The 21,971-nt window shown below is 39.4% G+C and overlaps 1 protein-coding gene across 4 annotated transcripts in view; it reads right to left on the bottom strand.

Moving 5' to 3' along the window:
• RBM12B (RNA binding motif protein 12B) overlaps positions 1-21,971 on the bottom strand; it is a 107,109-nt gene that overhangs the window by 21,882 nt on the left and 63,256 nt on the right. For all 4 annotated transcript variants that reach the window (XR_013345101.1, XR_013345105.1, XR_013345097.1 and 1 more), the window contains one exon: positions 19,668-19,724. The gene's annotated coding sequence lies outside the window, so the exon portion shown is untranslated. The remainder of the gene's footprint in view (positions 1-19,667; positions 19,725-21,971) is intronic.

Raw genomic sequence — 21,971 nt, 5'->3', positions numbered from 1 at the left:
GAAAGCCCTTAGTCACTCAAAAACAGTTTTGAGTCCCTGCCCTCTCCATTTCTTGTCACGGTTTCCTGACAGACTATCAGTTTAAAGATAGGTTGAATTTTGGGCCTATACTATGGAACTTGGCAGTATACGGTACCTTTAGGCTCAAGCTTCCCACAGCTCTTCATCTGCAATAAGACTAAGGACTGAGATATAGTTTATACAGATTCAGCAATACAGATTAGGGGCCAGATCTTCATCTGTTACACTGAAGTAAATCAGTGGAGTTACTGTCAATTTACACCAGGGTAACTGATCAGAATCTGGCCTTATTATATAGTCTCTCAGGAGGATCTACAGCAAGGAAATCCAAAGATGCTTGGCTTCCTTCCAAGAGAGCAGCTAAGAGCCAAAAGAGCAGACAATATTATTAGCATGTATATAGTGCTTTATATTCTCATCTGTGCCCAGTATTTGCCTGGTGCAGCTGAGGGAGGAAAGTTGCAAGAGAATGACCCCTTGATTCTGGGCCCGTTTCTACCCCAACCCCAAGATAGATCAGATTAGCTTCAGGGCTACTCTCATCTGCAGTGGCTGGCTATTACGCTTAAGGGGCTATTTGCCAGTCAAGGGTAACCAGAGCACAATAGAGCTCTAGTGATGCCCATCCCCCAAGACCCTCAATCCACTCACCTCCTACTTTTGGGGGTGCAGCAATGTTGATATCTCCATACCGGGGAATCTCCAGCTGGGGAGATCCAGCAGCTTTCTGGCCCTTTTATGCCACCTCACCAATGCAAAGGGGCCAGAAAATATTAGAGACTCTGGCCTCAAATGCTCTGCTGACTGATACCACTGTGAGCCCCTCAGAGGACCTCAAAAAGGAGAATATGGCCCCAAATATTCAATGTGCTGTACTGAAAAGAACTAGTCAATGCAAGTTCACCTAACCTTCAAGAAGTGCCATGAGGATTATTATCCCCATTTTGCAGATGGGAAAACTGAAGAAGAGAAGTCTGAAGACTTGCCCAAGGCAGAAGTATGATTAGAATGCAGTATTTCCTGTCGCCCAAAGCTTTGCTCATTTCTCTAGACTACACAGCTTCTTGATTATTGTAATAAACAATCATAGAATCATAGAACTGGAAGGGACCTCGAGAGGTCATCTAGTCCAGTCCCCTGCACTCATGGCAGGACTAAGTATTATCTAGACCAATGGTTCCCAAATTTGTTCCACCACTTGTGCAGGGAAAGCCCCTGGCGGGCTGGGCCGGTTTCTTTACCTGCCGCGTCCGCAGGTTCGGCTGATTACGGCTCCCAGTGGCTGCGGTTCGCTGCTCCAGGCCAATGGGAGCTGCTCGAAGCGGTGGCCAGTACATCCCTCGGCCAATTACTTCTCATGTCTTGCTTACTATACTCCTGCTCATACATCCCAGAATGATGTTTGCTTTTTTTTGCAACAGTGTTACACTGTTGACTCATATTTAGCTTGTGATCCACTATGACCCACAGATCCCTTTCTGCAGTACTCCTTCCTTGGTAGTCATTTCCCATTTTGTATGTGTGCAACTAGTTGTTCCCTCCTAAGTTGAGTACTTTGCATTTGTCCTTATTGAATATCATCCTATTTACTTCAGACCATTTCTCCAGTTTGTCCAGATCATTTTGAATTTTAATCCTATCCTCCAAAGCACTTGCAACCCCTCCCAGCTTGGTATCATCTGCAAACTTTATAAGTGTACTCTCTAATGCCATTACCTAAATCATTGATGAAGATATTGAACAGAACCGGACCCAAAACCTGCGGGACTCCACTCATTATGCCCTTCCAGCATGACTGTGAACCACTGATAACTACTCTCTGGGAACAATTTTTATATATATAAAAACATTGTTAATGATGTCATTAGATAACAATGTCCCACAAGCATAAACCAGGCAATTGAAATAGAAAACCTACCTCATAGAATAGAAATTCCACCCTGTTGCAGCACCACTCCCTGCCCATCTTTCATTTTTTGGTTTGTTGGTTTTTGGTTTTAGGAAATATACTGCTCAGAAGAGATGGTAGATATACAATCCTGAATACTGGTCCTCTTTATCCTCCATGAGGACAGTCATAGTGCAAGTTACCGCACAGTGCTCTACCAATGTACCTCAACCCTCTCATTGAGGGACGATTACTAGATTTGACAGGATAGATCAATCTATCTGCCATTCAGTCTTAGACCTCTGCTGCAACTGCCAGCAGACTAAAGCCCCTGTTCACTACGGAGTGGAGTAGGACCATCTACTGTCTGACAGCTGTCAGATGACAATTTTCAACCACTAAGAATCTGGCTGGATTTGAACCAGTGATCCAAAGTTAAAAAGCTCTGTATTCCATAGCTAATTTTTTAAAACATCCAGTCCCCAAAAGATTATGGCACAAATTCTACTCTCTCTTCTGCTTGTGCAGCCCCTTGAAATCAGTGGGTTTGGATGGATGCAGATGAATGCAGACTTTGGCCCCATATGTAAACAGTGCTTCAATTAGTATATCAGCTGGAAATTTCAAAGCAATGGACTTTGGTCTCATTTCACTTACACCAGTTGTCTAATGTTGATCCATTGATTTCTGGAGAGTAACTCTTCATTTACATGAGTGTAAAGGAGGAAACAATGAGGCCCTAAATCTGAAATTTCATCCCTAATTATGAGTAATCAACAAGAGTCCTAATTTAGGGCTCCATCCGTGATACCCTTACTGACACTGAATAGTACCTTACACCATAAGTAGCCACATTGAAGTCAATGGGTGAAATCCTGGCCCCACTGAAATCAATGGCAGAACTCACATTGATTTCAATGGGACCAGGAATTTCACCCAAAGGGACTACCTGTGAAGTAAGATGCTATTCATTATCAGTAAGGGTAACACAATCTGATCCCTGATCCAACAAGGTAGGGCTGAGGTTTGAGAGACAATAAAAACATCTCTGGCTATACAATTCCAGAAAACGGACACAAGTGATCCTGATTCTGCCCTCACACCGACGTAAATCTTGAGGCCTCTTCTTACTGGATGCATAGCTTGCCAAGCCAATTTGCAGCAGTCTCATCAGCAAAGTACATAACCCTCAGATCACCTTCAAATTTGGTCAGAGGGCAGTCATCAGTGATGTGCGATATTGTCCATCTTTGGCCACAGTCACATGTAAGATCCTCCTGTTGACCCCAGGTGTGAAGGTTGGCTGTACATTGACCCTGCCCATTCATAATTGGTTCAGAAGGGTCCATGAGCATTATGGCAAATCAAAGCCAGGTACACACATGGTCAGGTCAGTTATGAGAGACTGGTTTCAGATGTCAGCTGCAGATCATTCTTCATGCCACACTGATGTAATAGAGAAATCTGGGCAGGGCAAGAGGGCCCACAATGGATACCTTAATGACAAACACACTCTTCAGTGGCTGAAGAGTTCTGTGTGAGTGGTAGTCTTGGGTTTGCCCTGATCTTCTCAAGTGTCCTGGCTGTAGCACCCTCATGATGGATGTGTGGAGGAATGATGTTGCTTAACATGGGGAGCCACAGGACTGGTGTGGGTCCAATTTGTCCTATTTATGATGAGCATGGTTGAGTGTAGTTGTGAGTCAACCAACCCGATGTGAGATAAATGGAGCCAGACCAGAGCACGGTATTCTGCTGCAGAGTAACAGGGGGGCAATGGAGCAGTGTTCTTGTTACGCACCCAGTGAGGAACCATACCAAGGAAATTGATGATCCAATCAGTGGACCACATTTGACCAATCCGCGGAACTGTCTACATAGAACCTCTGTCACTTGCCAGCTGACATTCCTGTTGCAATTCCATCCCTGCAACACTTGTACTAGTACTGTGCACGCACTAGACTAGCTTTCAGAGAAGAAACTCACAGAAGACCCAAAATGAAAACCCCAAGAAGAAATTGATCCAAGAAGCAAAAAGCAAAATCAATTAGTTGGAAAAGAGATGAGAACATAGAGCAATAAAGTCAATATAAATTTAAAAAAATATAGAGGAAACAGAAAACTAAGAGAGAATCAGAGACTGAAAAACTGCTTAGAGGAGGCAATGATTAAAATACAGAAGAATCGAATCATGAGTTTATATAAGCAAATCATATATAAGTTACTCCTGAATTACACCAGCATAAGATCAGAATCAGGCCTATTAACTCAAAGTAAATCATAACCTAATTTAAACTTAAATTTTAATTATTTCATCCAGCCACCCTAACTTATGTCTAATACTTTATTCCACCAGAACTGTGACTGAAATCAGAGGCCAGTCTTTCGAAAGACCACATAAATTATGTCATACCGTCTGTCTTTAGCCACTATTCTGCTGACATGCGCAAAGAATTCTAGTAGCTTAGAGACACAAGATTTTCCTTTACAGAAGCAGTGTTCATTTGTCCTTGTCATATCATGTCATCTGGGTGGTTTATAAATCCATTTTAAATTAGCATTTCAACCAAATTACATGAAGTAAGGCTTACTGGTCTATAATTTCCAGGATCATCACTTAGCATCTTTTTTAAAGATAGTTATTATATTTGCTATCATTCAGTCCCCCAATGTACTTGCTGATTTTAACAATAGAATATGTTTTTGTGTTAGCAGCTCAACCTCTTCATTCTTATGTGCCTTTAGAATTTTTGATTGTTATGCCATGCAGTCCTGGAAGCTTGTTGCTCATTAATTTGTCAATTTGTTCCTGCATCTCCTCTTTTGGAAACTCAATCTCTGACATAATTTCCTCTTTATTATTTGATAAGAGTAGGTCCAGTATAAGTATCTCCCCAACATCCTCTGTGGAGAAGACTAATGAAAATAAATTATTTAACTTTCTACAAAGTACTAATACTCCTTAATTGCTCCCTTAACCCTTTGTTAGACTAGAAACTGACCAATTCGCTCATGTTTCTGATATACTTAAAGATTTCTTGTAATTTGTTCTTGTTTCTGGACATTTTCTTTTTAAATTCCATCTATTTAGTTTTTGAGAACAGTGTGGGGTTGTATTTGTTACTCACTTCTCAGATACCATAGGAATACACTTCAAAATGTGTAGCAGCCATAATTTGCGAGGCATTTGTGTGCAATGCATGAATGTGCACACACACACACAAGAATAAAATCACATACCAAAAGGCTGCATACACATGCTACATGTATATTGACTATATATGTGATAGAGAGAATAAATAATGGACAAGTGTGAATTATGGGGATACAATTCCATCAAGAAGCTCTAGTAATATCAAACCAAAAAAGCAAAGCTTGACAGGTTTGCGTAGTCCTCAGCCTCTGCGGAATTATAGCCCTGTAATTCAGAAATTGTTATTTACTTCATATAATATATACATTCATCTCCCCAATCCATTCCCATCCTGCTCCTACTGACATCAAACCTCCTCCACGACAAGACCAAATCTCCCTGACAGTTCCCACTCAATGAGGCCCTCGCATTCCCTTAACATTAAAGGCCTCATGGTGGCAGTTGCAGCATCAAGGAGGGGGTTAGAAGCTGCTTCTCTTTAACTGATTTTAAAGAATTTCTGACAGGGGACTCCTGTGACTTATGAGAGGTTTTGGTGTTTTTGGCACCAGAATCCATGGATTTAGACATGGTGTACAATATCTGCTCAGAATTTTGTTTGAAATAGTATGATTTTTTAAATTAAAAGTTATCCAGTTTTGCAAAGGAATTATGTGGCCTGCTTCTGATCTCACTAATTGTAATGTAAAACAGAAATAACTGCACTGAACTCAGTAGGGTCCCACCGGTGACACAGCAATGAGAGGAAAATCAGGCACTGTACGTCTTCCCTTCATGTACTTCTCTACTCTCTGAATATACATCCTGGGCCAAAATTTCCTACTTACACTGAAAGTCAGTGAAGTTACACTGATGTAAAAGTGGCATGATTGCAGAATCAGCCCTCCTGTCTGCTCTGTAGCTCTCCTCTCTCCCTGCCAAATTTAAGTCTCACTTACCCCAGGATAAATCTTGAGTTGCTCTGGATTTACACTCCGGTACATGAGAACAAAATTGATCCTGTGTACTATAGCAATTCGCTTTCTATTTTAATAAGGCTTGGAACTGTGTAATAACTGCCTGTGATTAACCACTCAAAAATTACTTGAGACATTGGTTTGCTTCTATTTTCTAGACAAGCTTCCTTCCCAAAGGAAAATAATATGCATTCAAGTCCAATTAAGTCGGTTGAAGTTTTTAAAGGAATACAGTAAGATTTCTTTTTATCATTTTTCAGTTTATATGTTCACACTCATATTTTGGCCACCCAGCAAAGAGATATGACAACAGGCACAACTCTCCACTGAGTCAATGGGCTGCTTAGGCCAGTGACAAATATAGACCATGGACAGTAGCACACATTGCCAAGAATTAATGTTAAAATGAATAGTTCATCTGTTTTTCCATGGAAGTGGGGAAGAGGCAAGTTACCCAAATAAAACAAATAGCTCAATAGAATTGTTAAAAAAATATTAAAATTAATATCATATCACCTGTCAGAAATATAAAGGGAAGGGTAAACACTTTTAAATCCCTCCTGGCCAGAGGAAAAACCCTTTGACTTGTAAAGGGTTAAGAAGCTAAGACAACCTCACTGGCACCTGACCAAAATGACCAATGAGGAGACAAGATACCTTCAAAGCTGGAGGGGGGGGGGGAACAAAGGGTTCTCTCTGTCTGTGTTGTCTTTTGCCAGGACCAGAGCAGGAATGCAGGTCAGAACTCCTGTAAAGGGTTAATAAGCAATCTAGTTAGATATGCGTTAGATTCTGTTTTGTTTAAATGGCTGATAAAATAAGTTGTGCTGAATGGAATGTATATTCCTGTTTTTGTGTCTTTTTGTAACTGAAGGTTTTGCATAAAGGGATTCTCTATGTTTTGAATCTGATTACCCTGTAAGGTATTTACCATCCTGATTTTACAGAGGTGATTCTTTTACTTTTTCTTTAATTAAAATTCTTCTTTTAAGAACCTGATTGCTTTTTCATTGTTCTTAAGATCCAAGGGTTTGGGTCTGTGTTCACCTATGCAAACTGGTGAGGATTTTTATCAAGCCTTCCCCAGGAAAGGGGGTGTAGGGCTTGGAGGGATTTTGGGGGGAAAAACGTTTCGAAGTGGGCTCTTTCCCTGTTATATTTGTTAGATGTTTGATGGTGGCAGCAATAAAGTCCAGGGACAAAAGGTAAAATAGTTTGTACCTTGGGGAAGTTTTAACCTAAGCTGGTAAAAATAAGTTTAGGGGGTTTTTCATGCAGGTCCCCACATCTGTACCCTAGAGTTCAGAGTGGGGAAGGAACCTTGACATCAGCTCTGTAATTTAATTAAAGAAATTTATTATTAGTTTTTAATAGGTGTGAACTTCCTACAGACTACTAATAGACACTTTACACAATCAGGCTATAAAATCCCAAGTAACAATAATAATAAGAAGAAAAGCAAAGCAAATCAACATCATTTTATTTATGTTATTCAGACTATTCCGATGATCAATCTCCATTTATGAGATGACAATCACAGCAGGGTTATAAAGGTTCTATGTCAGAGCTCCCAGCTGTTTCATAGAATCATAGAAGAATCTTAGAAGGTTAGGGTTGGAAGGGACCTCAGGAGGTCATCTAATCCAACCCCCGCTTGAAGCAGGACCAATCCCCAATTGATACCCCAGATCCCTAAATGGCCCCCTCAAGGGTTGAACTCACAACCCTGGGTTCATGCATACCATAAATAAACAATAACTGCACTTAGTCAGTGTTCATTGAAATAACTCCCACTACCAATTCCCTACCTAATACTGATCCAGAAGATTCTAAGGGGTAACATCATTCTGTATAACTAAGACCTAGGATAGCGCTAACCATCAAGCCTGTGTCACCACCGGATTACCATTACCAAGCATAGCAGCAGCTCTGCTTACAAGATAAACATCTAAAATAGTTGTCGTCAGTGGCAGCTCTAGTACAGAATTTCATAGAAGGGTCTTTAACATTCCTCAGCTGCATATTCAGTTGCTAATGAAGGACACTTATAAAAGTGCCTTTCAATCATCTAAGGTGGCTATTCAATTAACTGTCCCGTCCTACCCATGCACCACACACTGTCAGATCCTCCCCACTACATAAACGCCTCCTGGATGTCCTGTCTGGCTATTGCTTTGGAGGCTTTTATTAAACTCACTGAGAGTTGTGGGTGCTCATCACCTCTAAGGATCAGGCCTATTGTTTGCACAACACTGAAAAGTGCCATTATTATTTCCATATATGTAAAAGAAAAAAATTTGAAGGCTTTGTCTATGCACAGAAGTTACACCGATTTAACTTAAATTGATTTGAAAACTGATTTAGTTAAATCAATGAAGTGTCGTGTGTGGCCAATCTCATGTCAGCTTAAACCTAGTTTGTTGGTTTAGCTTGCACCAGTAATGTATTGATATATACCAGGTTTAATCTGATCTAAGAGTGTCCACACACAAAAGTCCATTGATTTAATTAAAGGTATGAGTTAAAACAAGTTTAGTTAAACCACGGCAGCTTGTGTGTGTAGGTCAGGCATAAATTGGAAGGGTGAACTTTCCTACTGATACACAGGCAGAAAACAAAAATACAGCTATATTTGGGAGATTAAAGATAGTGACAAAAGCCTCATTGAAGTGCAGCAATGAAGTACAGTGAACACAAAGGGTTAATCATGCAATGGCACAAACTAAAGCCCTGATCTACTGAAGGTATTCCTGAACAATTATCCCAGGGTCCTGTAAAAGATTATGTGGGTTTGATCAGTCTAGGTTTGCTGTAAATTGGCAAACACTTAGACACTTTAATAAGAACACTTTCCCCTCCACTATAATCTATATAATATTCTCCTAAGTATCTCCAGGAGACTTTTTTAAAATAATGGAAAATATGGGGGAATTCCTGGCTCCATTCAAGTCAATGGGAGTTTTGCAATTGACTTCACTGGAGTTGGATTTCACCCCATATTTATAGCATATAGGGAAATATATACAGTGACATTCAAGCTGAAAGTGCCTGTAAAACTTGGTGATGCTTACGATTTTTTTGTTTACTTTTTAATAACTTCAGCATGATATATGATATATATGGCATGTCCTTTTGCAAACCTGTTCATTACGCCACCGTCCCTACCATATTCAAATCTCTGCTAAATAATCATTTCCATCATTTTGCCTACAAGTGATGGGGAAAGTGGGTAACCAAATCAAGATGTGTGCATGCCTCACTGTAGCCATGTTATTACCATCACCCTTGTCCTTCCTCTCCTCTTCCTTCTGCTCCCCCCAGAATCTTTGTTATGACCCTCACTTGTGTCATATTTACAATTTTTGGGACAGGAGATACCTATTTACTTGTTTTGTGAGATGCCCCAAATTTTCATGTTTGCAAAAAAAATGATGATATAAAATGTTATGCAGCCGCATACAATAACTTGATCTGAAATCTTTATCAGCAATAGCAAGCACTATATATCTAGGGAGCCAAATCAGGATTTGGAGCCATTAGACCCTAGTGAGTAGAAGCGTAGGTAATTAAAATGACAATTTTCACAACTTTCTCAAGGAAATGAATTAGTGTAACGCATAACATAGCCTAACACTGTCTGTGGGCCAATTAGAATAAATATAGTCATTAGCTAATTGTTTACTAAGCTGTAACTTCATTCTATGTTCAGCTAAAAACATCTTTGACCATTTGGCTAAGACAAAAACTGCTAAAATTGATTCAGATCACAGCACTTCCAGAAGAGAGACTGCAATTAAAGAACCAGATACAATTTTCCAGGATAAACGGAATGCCTGCAAAGATGTTCAGGAAGGAATATTATGTTAAACATACTAAAATTAACTAGTTATAATTCAGGACAAGGTAGTACTTCTGTCCGTCTGCAGTTTTTCCATATAATGATTACAAATATTATAGTCCTCACTGGAACATCCTGTAGAATTAAACAGAGATTGTTAATTTTTCTATACAATTTTCAATCAAACCTTTAGAACTGTTCAGCAGTGATATAATTATATATTGAACTCTATAGGTTAGTTTAAAAATTCTACAGGAAGGATTCCATTCCCTATTATGCTCTGTAGTTTTTAGAGTCATTTCTATAAAAATCTATTTAATTACTATTGAAGCTTATTGGTTTCATCTCTAAAGTTTAATTCTGTATGACGTTTCCATATGGAAAGGCTTTCTTTTATAAAGCTACAGCTAAAATAAGGTTATTTTACCATGGTTGTAGAGAACCACATTTAAAATTCCTAATATTGTTTGGAGAACAGTGCAATTCACTGAGCCAGATCCTGTCTGTGATGTGTCTATAGTATAGAGTTCTCCTGGAAGTGTGCAGCGTAGAACGGCTCTGCAGCAGGGAGGTTCTACACATAACCTGTGGCAGGATCCCCATTCAGCTGCATAATGCCACCATGGCCAGTAAACCCCTTCCGCTGCCCAGGGTACAGAATCACACACTCCACCACACCAGGTGTTAAGGTTCCTTCCCCACTCTGAACTCTAGAGTACAGATCTGGGGACCTGCATGAAAGACCCCCTAAGCTTATTCTTACCAGCTTAGGTTAAAAGCTGCCACCACCTTTTATATTTATGACACCAGAGTACTTCACTTGGAGAAGATATCAACATCCTCCCTAACTCCACGGCAAGAGGATGGATGCTTCTCGTGATATACAGTCCACAGGGGCGGAAACTTAAAATGCCTACATGCCAAAATGGAGCTGCAAGCTAGGGAGTGGAGTCGGCCTTAATGGCAATCAAAGGGGTAGTCCCCCTCTCAGAAGTCTCCCTCCCTTCCAAGGGGAAACTTAGTATTTTTAAGGAGAATGGGTCCAGTACCTCATCTCCAAGCTTGTCTCACCCTGAACAGGAGATCTGTGGGGCTAATGTTGCCCTAGAGCTTTCTTAAAATCTGCAGTCTCTATGCTGGAGGAGAGAAGTTCAGGATCTGAGGATGAGCAAGTTCATGCGAACTGAAATTAATGTGAGTTTTGCTGGAATAAGAAATTCAGGATCAGATGAGTGAGCCTTCTGCTTAGCTCTTCTCTAAGGACAATCCCGCATAAGCTCCACTTTCAGAATCCCCATTCACTTGACAAGTGGGTAGAACATAATTTAGCTGACTTTTTGATAGTGTGCAGCTCTAGAAATCAAAGTGTAGCCTCACCTTCTCTTTACCAAATCTCTATGAAGAAGAATGATTACCTCCCCAGCCCTACATGCAAAACCCCTCCATAACTGTCTCAATGTATTACTGGTTTTTTGAAATGGCATGCCACCAGTAAGCCAATACCTAACTCTCTTTACCCACACATCACATCTGAAACCTAGAACAAAATTCCAAGACTATGGTTGTGTCATTTATGATTGTTTCTACACTGCAACGTGTCCATCCTACACAGAAGTCTGGTATTATTGGCCAGGGGTCTTAACTCACTTGTAACATTTTCATAATATTCCACTGGCTCCTGCCATAGTCTGTGTACCCTCACAGAGCACATGTAACATCTGTGCAGAGTTATGAAATTACACAATTGGATGTTACAAAAGTGACTCATCACATTACCTTCCACTGAAGAGAAAGACATTCTTTTTGGTTCAAATTATTTTTTCATTTATCGCTAGCCAAACGATGCTCACGCTCTCTATTTTTTAACTTGCTATTTTAATGAGAATATTTATATTTTTGCTCAAAAACAGAGCAATTTCATCCTACCACAGTTGTCTTTTTCTGTAATATAAATATGATGTCTAATTTTCAAGTATATATAAAAATTCTGTGAGGATGAATATCCAGTCTTATCTAAAATTACACAGTATACTGCACATATATTTTTTCTAACAATCAATGTGTACTTCTCTACCCATCACTTATTAATAGGCTTACCATCTGTATTCACCTTTAAATTCCACCAATTAATAGACTTGAGCCCGACAACATTGTGAAACATTTCACCTTTAATAATGTGAAAAAACTGATAAACAATCCATTTAACATTGAGGAATTTAACCCAATACCAAAGAGATTGTATGAATAGATTTGTTGCAAAGACTTAAAAATAAATTGATTTAGTTAGATGAGACGTTCATTTCACAGGCACTTATTTTAAAAGCTAAACTTCCCCAGCAGCACAGAGTTAACAAATGGTGCTACAGAGCACTACAACTCCCATGCAAGCTGACTCACACAAGATAACAAAACTATCTGAACTTCAAAGAACTCTATTTTTTTATTATTCCAATGACTTCTCCAATTTTGAGGAGGCGAGACCTCAGAAGTGTACATTATACAGAGGGTGATGCATGGAGACAGATGGATGACCAGGTTATAAATCAAAATCAAAGGGTTCTGCTGACAAGTGGTTTATGTTTGCACCTGAGCTGCAAAATTCATTTGAAACTAAAGTAATTTATCGAGTCAAATCCATTAATTTAATAACCAGCTACTAGCCCATTCCAAAACAAGAATGATCATTGCAGTTTTGCTCCTTCTCTTCTCTGCTTCCTTCTCCTTCTTGACTCATCTTTCCTCTTTTCATGGCTGTCATGTGGAAACCATGTTCCTTATCTCCTCAGCTAACTTGCACACTATGTTCATTTGTGTGTCCAAGTGTCATTTTAAGTCTTACATGCACCCTTACAATAAAATTCTTATCTTGCTTGATGGTCACTGAAATACTTTTCTCCCCTTTTGGCTCAAGCTCCAGCCCGAGCCCAAATGTCTACACAGCAATTTTTTGCCACACAGCCTAGGGCAGCTGCAGCTGTGCCACAGGGCTTTAATTCCAGTGTAAATATACCCTTTGGCATGTAACTCAGAAATTAGGTCTTGATCCAGCATCTGTCAATAGGAGCTCTTTCTATTGACTTCAGTAAGTACTGAACCAGCCACCTTGATCACTAGGACCCAAATTCTGGAAGCAGCAGCAGCTGCCAGCAGCTTCAGTGATCAGGCTGCACACTGGGAATTCTCCAATAGGTGCAGGAGGGGCTGAAGGGGAAACAGATCCTGTTCATGTAGGATGCTGATAATAATTGGAGCCATTCCCTGGCTGCCACTGCAAGCTCAAGTCAGTGGTGAAACCGAGATTAGAACTCAGGAGTGCCTGGCTTTCATTCAGATCGTACACTTGCTGCCTCTCTAAATGTATTGCCAAAATTCATTCATTTATGATAAACGGCTGAAGAGTATTGTTGCAGTTGTCACTTTGAATAATATGTGTTTTTAAATGATTTACTGTTTCCTAGATTTGAAATATAAATTGTGGATTTGGCAATATGAGTGGCCAGATATCAAATATTGCAATGTTGTAAATAAGTTATTATTGTCTCTTTGAGTTTCAAACAATAAATATAGAAAACATTCTCAGGTTTACAGACATATGTTCAAAACTAATGAACTGTAGATTTAATACCTTGTACTCCATCGAACTATTTAACATTTCTGAGATCAATATTTTATTTCCTTTATTTTACATAATATGAAGGAGCTTATCATGTTTGAGAGAACTATTATTTTTTTAAAAACATGGTGTATATTTTGTACTTGAAGTTATGAACTATTTGATAGGGAATTTCAAATTGTGATTTAAAGATCTAATAAACTAGGGAATTGTACCATATTATGTATTTTAATAAGTTTTTTATTCCTCTTTTCTGTTTCCTTTTTTCTTCCCAAAGAATTTAATTAAAAGAATAAATGTAATATTTAGAAATAGATAATACTCATCCCCACAACATGGAATATGTTAGGCTTTGACAATCCCTTACAAATTAAATGAAAATGTGACACAGTATGTCATGTTTCTCATAATATGTGAAATATGTCTTTAATCAGACACAATAAAACATTATTTTGCTTCCACGGCTATATATTTTAAAGCTATCTCTGTTCAGTAGGCTCCCTCAAGGTCTTTATTTCCTGTCATGGTTACTGTAACTCCTCTCTGTCCTTTCCAATATTTACATCACTCCCTCCACGTCATACAAACTGCAGCCTCAAAAGGACGGTCGCTTTGTCACACCCTTCTCTACTGACTCCTGCCCTCTTCCACTGCAGCAAGTTCAAGATCTTTGTCCTCACCTGGTAGGCCCTATGTCACCCTGTCTCTCCTTAAGTAATTGCCTAATATTTTATTGCATAGTTCCCTGCCTCCTGAGTTCCACCAGGGATGTCAACCTTGACCCCTTGTTTGTCCCCCTTGTTTGTCCTCTTCTCTCACAATCATCTCTGTACTTTCTGCCAGGCTCCCTCCCTATGCATGGAATACCCTTGCTGAATTGCTACACGAGGGCCCTCATCATGGCTTGGGCTTCTTGCTTTATGGGGTACGTAGCATAAACTTGGGCACTAAAATATTTTTATTAACTACATAACAATACATGTCTCCTCAATTATTTGGAACCTTATTGTGAGTAGGAGTGTAGTCAAAGTGGATCTCCAGTACTATTGGGGGAGGGGCACTGCTCCAGATCAAGCTATGTCCTTTCCATTACCCCTTCCTTCTAACATGCTCCACCTCTGATGAAAGTGTCACTGCCAGATGCTTTCTCTGCTTGTATGCCTAGAATGAAGCCAAATTCCCTATATAACACCTTCCAAGGCACTGAAGCAAAACAGACTAATTGGATCCTAGCTCCTGAGGATTCCACTGGTGTATGCCAAATCTTGTAGCGGCATAGGGCTGTCCTAAAGCCTCCTGCATCACCCCTGCCCCCAGCCATCAGCACAAGGGATGCAGCTAGAAGCAAGGGAGAAAGTTATGGCACGGAGCATCACACAAATAGCCATTTTTCAAAGAGTTTCTAGGTGGGTTTTTTGTGCTCAGAACTAGAGACCAAACTACTGATCTGTCAAAATGGTCTCAATCTGTCAAGTTTTATTCAGGATAGTGTATGGCACCCACTAAGTCTTTGGCGGACCCACACTGAGAATGTATTTATAAAAACTGTACATTTTCTTAATGTGCATGTGTAGATGTACAAACTGGAAGGATTACAGTGTGCACACACCAATAAAGAAAAAAATGTTAGGGTTTCTATGTAGCCACTTTATACTTGCCTGGGTAGTTTTGAGGAAATGTGCTGACATCATTGGCCCCACTGAACACCCCATCATTGACATTTCTAGTCCAAATTTTTGTACTCCTGTGGCAGTAAAGATTTGATAACTCATGCTGCTTGCTACAAGCTCTCTCTGTGATAATATAATGTGTTTGTATTTTATGGGGATATTTACTGTGAAAACAGCAGAATAGTAAGCAGACAGTCTATCTAAAATGTTTGGTGTGGGCGCAGAGGAGCTGGAGCAAGAGCACCTTGGGGAGGAAACCAGGGGAGGGGACAGGGAGAAAACATGTGGCTGTAGAGAATTTGGACAATGAGAATGGGTGGCACGCAAGCTTTGGATTGGTTGTTTGAGAAAAATCCATATTTTACTAGCCCCTTTTGAAACTTAACATTCAGTGGATGATTTCCAAGCCAGAAAGAATCCAGCTCAATCTTTGAAAGCTATGTTGGTTCTGTACTGTAATTGTAGTAGAAGGTAGTAAAACTTATTCTTGTCTGTACATTAATTTGATATGATGCAATAAACACCAGGAACTTATTTGCTGAGTATGATGCTATGATTTTAAAATAGTCACTTTTCAGAAAAGAACCACTCTTAAGTATGGAAAGTTCTAAACATTTTAATTGTACCTGTAATAACTATTAAGTATAATTAAAATTGAAAGCCACACAACCATACTCAATTCTGCTGCAGGACTGTGGAACACTTCTGTGGCCTGAGCTGTAAAGTACCTTATGTCAGCCAAGTAAAAGTGTAGTCAATAGTCTAAACTACAATACTGTGTATAGCAACATTTGTGCAAAGTTACACAAATCAGAAATGTACTATCATTCTTAGAAACAGGACCAACAAATAGATACAACAGCTACAACATTGTACCCCTCATCATTTTCACTAATATATAAAACTTATCAAAAATAAAACCAACAGCTTGGGACAAAAGAAAAGTAAACCTCTTCCTATGGACACCAAACTTTTTACAGTAGTTCCCTAGGTAATACACCTCAAAGATATCACAGCTAGTCAACATAACTTGACTTTTCTGGATGCCTTAGTGTGATTTTTTTCTGACACAAAAGTTACATAGACTATTCTATGTGGACTTTGTGAATTTTAGATGTAGACAACAAAAGCTTATTTTTTCTACACTGTTTTATTCACTACCTAATGAAAAGAAGATTTGAAACTGTGGGCCAAAGTTGTTCTTTTGCCTTATCTATATTAGGACAAAAAGAAAAGGAGTACTTGTGGTACCTTAGAAACTAACCAATTTATTTGAGCATAAGCTTTCGTGAGCATAAGCATCCGATGAAGTGAGCTGTAGCTCACGAAAGCTTATGCTCAAATAAATTGGTTAGTCTCTAAGGTGCCACAAGTATTCCTTTTCTTTTTGCGAATACAGACTAACACGGCTGCTACTCTGAAACCTATATTAGGACAGTGAACCATTGCTGACAGTGGTTTTTCAGCCACAGAACCCCCGATGCAGCACTGAAAACAGATTGAGATCTGAGACGTTTTCAACAATATTTCAGAAAGTGTGATTGAAATGACTCCTTCTTTGCACCAGCCTAGCCATTGCATCCCAAGTGATATTCACCAGAGAAATGGGCAAATGCTGAGAGAAAGTATGATTGCTGTTCTAGCCTGCACTTGAGAACAAAGTGGTCCCCAGCATCCCCAGGATAGGGGAGGCATAAACCATCCTACTCCCATTGCTCATTATCCTGGGCTCAGGGATGAATTGTCCCCACAACTCCAATTGCACAGGGTTTAAAGGGTATTACAAAAACCTGTAAACATGACCTATGTAATCCTTCTGCCAACTGAAGTCAGCAGCAACAAGGGCTTGGTTCAATATCCAGGGGTCCCTCTTAATAATATAATACTGAACCGGCGTGAGACCCCACCCAGTAACCTGGGAACATTAAAAACCACCCATGGGTACGTCTCAGAGGCAATACTTCCCCACTCAGAACACTGAGTCTGTGTATAGCAAAGAAAACTTTTAATAAAAAGGGGAAAGGAACATAGCATTAATTTGGAAAAATGTCACATTCATGATTCAAACACATCTGACCATGAGCAAAACACCAACCAAAAATTGATCACTTTGGCAATATAGCTCTGTCTGCTCATACCTAAGCAAAGGGGTGTGTTCATGTAAATACAGTCTGGTCCTGAAGCCTTTTTCCCTCCCCAGCTCATCACAAGCTGTCAGGGGATGGATCATCCAAACGTTGCTTATATCTAAAATACCTTTTCAATACACAAAGATGTTATATATTGGAACATTCCAGAGCTGAATGATATAATGTGGGCAAGGGGAGAAGTCTAACACTCCAATTTTGAGCCCTGTATGGCTGAGATAACTTTAAAGGTATGACATTCAAGGCATGATTCTCAGTGACACTAAAGGCTCTTTATGATACTCTGGCTGCAGTTGGGAAAAACAGCCCCTTAAGAATGCCCCGTGTGCCTCCCCAATTGGCATAATGCTAGTATAAGAGGAATATACTGCTCCTAGACCCTAACATAAAGTCAAGATTGAGATTTGGTATAACTAGGATGCACTATGCTCTGTTTCCCAGGGCTCACGGGGCCTTGAGAAGCAAAATATATGATAGAGCAGCCCTGAAGTTTCTCTAACATACACCAGGGACCAGGTTGTTCCCTACATAGCCCCAGAATATGGGGAGCACAAAGATGGTTTTAAAGTCTGTCCCAAGCAAAGGAATAGAATGACTGAAGGTATGTACACACTGGAGCTGGAGGATGCAATTTCCAGCTGAAATAGACATACCCATGCTAGCTCTGGTCAAGCGCTTATGCTAAAAATCAAACATACCTGCAGCAGTGCAAGCAGCAGGAGGGACTAGCTGCTTCAAGTACAATCATGCAGGCATGTGCTCAGGGAAGTTAGCCCATCCTGCACACATGCTCTCACTGCTGCATTTCTATTTTTAGCATGCTAGCTTGATCAGAGTTAACATGGGTATGCCTACTTGAGCTGGAAAGTATACCCTATAGCTCCAGTGTAAACATACCCTGAGAATCAAGACCTATACCTATAGTGAAGCTGTTATTGGTCCAGGCATGAATCTTGCCTATTCTGGACCTCAAGCAGGTATAATTTTGAGAATAAATTCCACATTTGAGGAGGTAAGGAGAAAACATTTTCCTAACAGGTTGCTTAAAAAAAATTAATGAGTGCTATTTGAAGTTGCTTAGGGGATTAGAATGTTAGTCAGATGGATTAGTGAGCAGAGAGCAGAGCAGGTAGTCATGGCTTTATAGTTTACCACATCGCTCCACAGCTTTATCACATGCATATCACCACCGTGTGTCTGTGTGTGTGTGTGGTATAAGAGAGATTCTTGTCACTCTGGGCCATTTTATATTCTTAATTTTATATACATAGCATCCTCTCCTTACTTCTGCTCGCTGACATGGAGTCACCTTATTCCAATCAAGGCAAACCTGCACTGTCCACTGAGATTACTGTAGATACCACTTATTGGCTCATTAGTGGATTGCTGATATCGAAGAGTTGTGTAATTCCTACAACTCGCACTTTAATTTCCATTAAAAATTAGTTCAAAGATACCAAGGTCACCCCTAAATCTGCATTCCCAGCACCACAAAACTTTGTAAACTTGCCCCTGAAAAGTTCACAGACTGAGTACATTTTTAAGAACAGTGGATATTCAGATGCTTTAGTGAAGAGGGCTATAGAAATACCTATATATAAATTAAATTTAATGTATTATAAGTAAATCTTTTGTTTATCTTCTCTCTCCCTTTTGGTTGCATTAAACCCTATTTGTGAAGTTATCTGCATTTATTTCCATTAGAGAGGGCACCCCCACTTCTCCTACTCTGGTCCTTAGTCACAATGTGTGGGCAGAAAGAAAAAGTCACTCACATTCGTTAAATGCCACAACAAAATAAAAAAAGAAAACTATTGACCTGATATTTAGATAAATACTAGTACAATTATGTCATGTACTCTTTTCTATAACTGAATTGTGTCCTCAAAATGTTAATAGGAAACATGATGTTTGTATCCATAGTTCATTTCACTCCTTTCAAACAACAAGGAAAAGATTGATAATAGGGGTCTAATTTATTTGATACGCAGCACTTATTCACTTAAAATATAAATGAGGGGGTGGGGGGAAGGAAGCAGTAGAGGCCTGATCCTGTTCCCATTGAAGAAAATGGGAAGATTCCCACTCACTACAATGGGAGCTGGATTGGGTCATTGGGTTGCTAGCAATGCATTATCTGAATTTTGTATTTTCTCATGTTGCTGAAAAGCAGTCATTTGCTGCCCTCTAGAAGTAGATTACTGCATATACTCTACTTTTATGCAACACTCTTGCCATTTTTAGCCAGCCATCTGAGTTTAAGTGAAAATACATATGACAATGCAAAACAATATGGAAATGTTCCTTGTTTTTAAGTACTCTGGATAAATAGTAAGAGTTATAATGCAATATATAAAACTTTTAAGTTAAAGAAACTAACTTGTGAAGTTCATCCACTGCTACTTTCCTTTGACTTCACCAGGTGTTAGATCGGGACCTAGAAGAGGAAGAAGCATATAGATGTGATAAAATGTGGGTTATCCCACAATTTCAGGTTCACAGTATTTTGGTAACATATTCATGGTAATCTGGTAACCTACAGCAGATCATGTTACTTTGTGTCACTATTGGAATTATTGCACACAAATCTACTTCCATGAATCAGGTTACATAAATGGTTAATCTTGAGATTGTGGTGTCAGTTCTTGAGGTACCTCCTTCATTATTTCTCCTGGGAACAATAAGCAATCTTTTTACCTTAGTTACCTTAGTTGTGTAAACCCAGTGACCTCAGCAGGGTTGCAAGGTGTAATTAAAGGGAAAAATTTGACCCAGTGTGAAAAAATATGTTGCTACCTCTTTAAAATACATTTGCAGAAGTTAATTGGTTAGAAGGGTGAAGGGAGAAAGAGGACGAACAGGGGGTAATGGCAGTAAGAGATTACATAGAGGTGGGATTTAATTTTTGATTCTATTTGTTCCCTGTTGAGTTTATTCAAAAGCTCTTGCTGCAGTGACAAGTGTGACTGTCTAATTTCTAGTATCAGGGGATAGCCGTGTTAGTCTGTATCCACAAAAACAACAAGGAGTCTGGTAGCACCTTAAAGACTAACAGATTTATTTGGGCATAAGCTTTTGTGGGTGCATCTGAAGAAGTGGTGTTTTACCCATGAAAGCTTATGCCCAAATAAATCTGTCTTTAAGGTGCCACCAGACTCCTTGTTGTTTTTGTCTAATTTCTAGATTATTTGCTGGTATTTGATGCCATTTTACATCCCAAAGCCGTGCATGTTCCCCTCATTGCAGAGAGGGTGCACAAAAACCCAAAATAAATTTTAAAAAATTACCCATAATTAAAACTGTACACTTCATTGCAAAGTCAAAAGTTAGACAACTTCCAAGAAAAATTTTGCTTAGGGACATTTTTTTGTGGAAGGGGCTTGTTTTTCAGTGAATATTAGCCTTTTCTTAGCACCAAGTGGTCTTTATTTTTTTAAACCACACACTTTTATTAAAAGAAAAGGAGTACTTGTGGCACCTTAGAGATTAACAAATTTATTTAAGCATAAGCTTTCGTGAGCTACAGCTCACTCTCTAAGGTGCCACAAGTACTCCTTTTCCTTTGCGGATACAGACTAACACGGCTGCTACTCTGAACACTTTTATTAGCTACAGCTCCTGGGCATGTCATGCCACCTAGGTGCACTGTGACAACACAAAAAAGAAGGGGGCTTTGTTAGGCTCTGCTAAAATTAACAGGTGTTAACTCAGCATGCTCAGAACTAGAAGTGATTTTTCAATCCCATGTAACTTTTTGATGTTTTATTCACCTGCCCAAACCTAATTAGGGACCTACTCCCCAATAAAGACTAATTACATATCAGGTTTGGAGGGATTTTGTTCAGTTTTTTAAGTGATTAATGAGAAAAAATAAAATGCTGGAAAAGTATCTGATTCTTGCCAACTTTCCAAAGACCCAAGAATGGCTACTGGGATTTTCTTCAAATTTAAAAACAACTCCCCATCATCTCTGGGCTAAAGTTAAAGGGAGATTTGGGTGTGAAAATGGGTGCTTAAAATAAAAGCCCTGACGTAATCTTAATTATCTTGCAATCATTAATATTATTAATACCACCTACCTCTAATATAGCACTTTTCAGCAGTAGATTTTAAAGCACTTTTACAGAGGTCAGTATCACTATTCTCATTTTAATGATGGGGAAACTGAAGCAGAGAGAGGAAGTCACTTGCCCAAGGTCACCCAGCAGTCCAATGATGGAGCCAGGACTAGAACCCAGGTCTTCTGAGCCCCACTCCAGTGTCCTAGCTTCCAAGTGGCAATGATATATAGATTTTTCTTAAGGGAAGTGTTTATTATCATGCTATCAACACAAATTGAAAAGTTGCAGCTGAAATTTTCAAGAATACAAACATTGTCCCAGTACCCAGCACGTGGCAAACTGCCAGTTGTGATTTATCTAAGCCTTTAAACCATGCTGTTCTCTGTATTATCTGAGTTACTTGATCATATAGTGAATAATAGATTTGGTAGCCAAATATTCCAAAAGAGACTAGTGATTTGGGATGCCTACATTTTTGTATGCCCAACCTGAATTTCAGGATGTGCTGGGGACCCACCTTCTGAAAAATCATGCCTCTTTAGGTTGTCTGAAGTTGGGCAACAAAAATCTGAAGCATTCAAATTCAACAGCCACTTTGGAAAAATCTTGGCTCATATCCATTC

This window comes from Eretmochelys imbricata, chromosome 2 (assembly GCF_965152235.1).
Source record: "Eretmochelys imbricata isolate rEreImb1 chromosome 2, rEreImb1.hap1, whole genome shotgun sequence".
NCBI lineage: Eukaryota > Metazoa > Chordata > Testudines > Cheloniidae > Eretmochelys > Eretmochelys imbricata.
The sequence above is the reverse complement of the archived record's forward strand: the minus strand, read 5'-3'. Positions and strand labels throughout refer to the sequence as shown.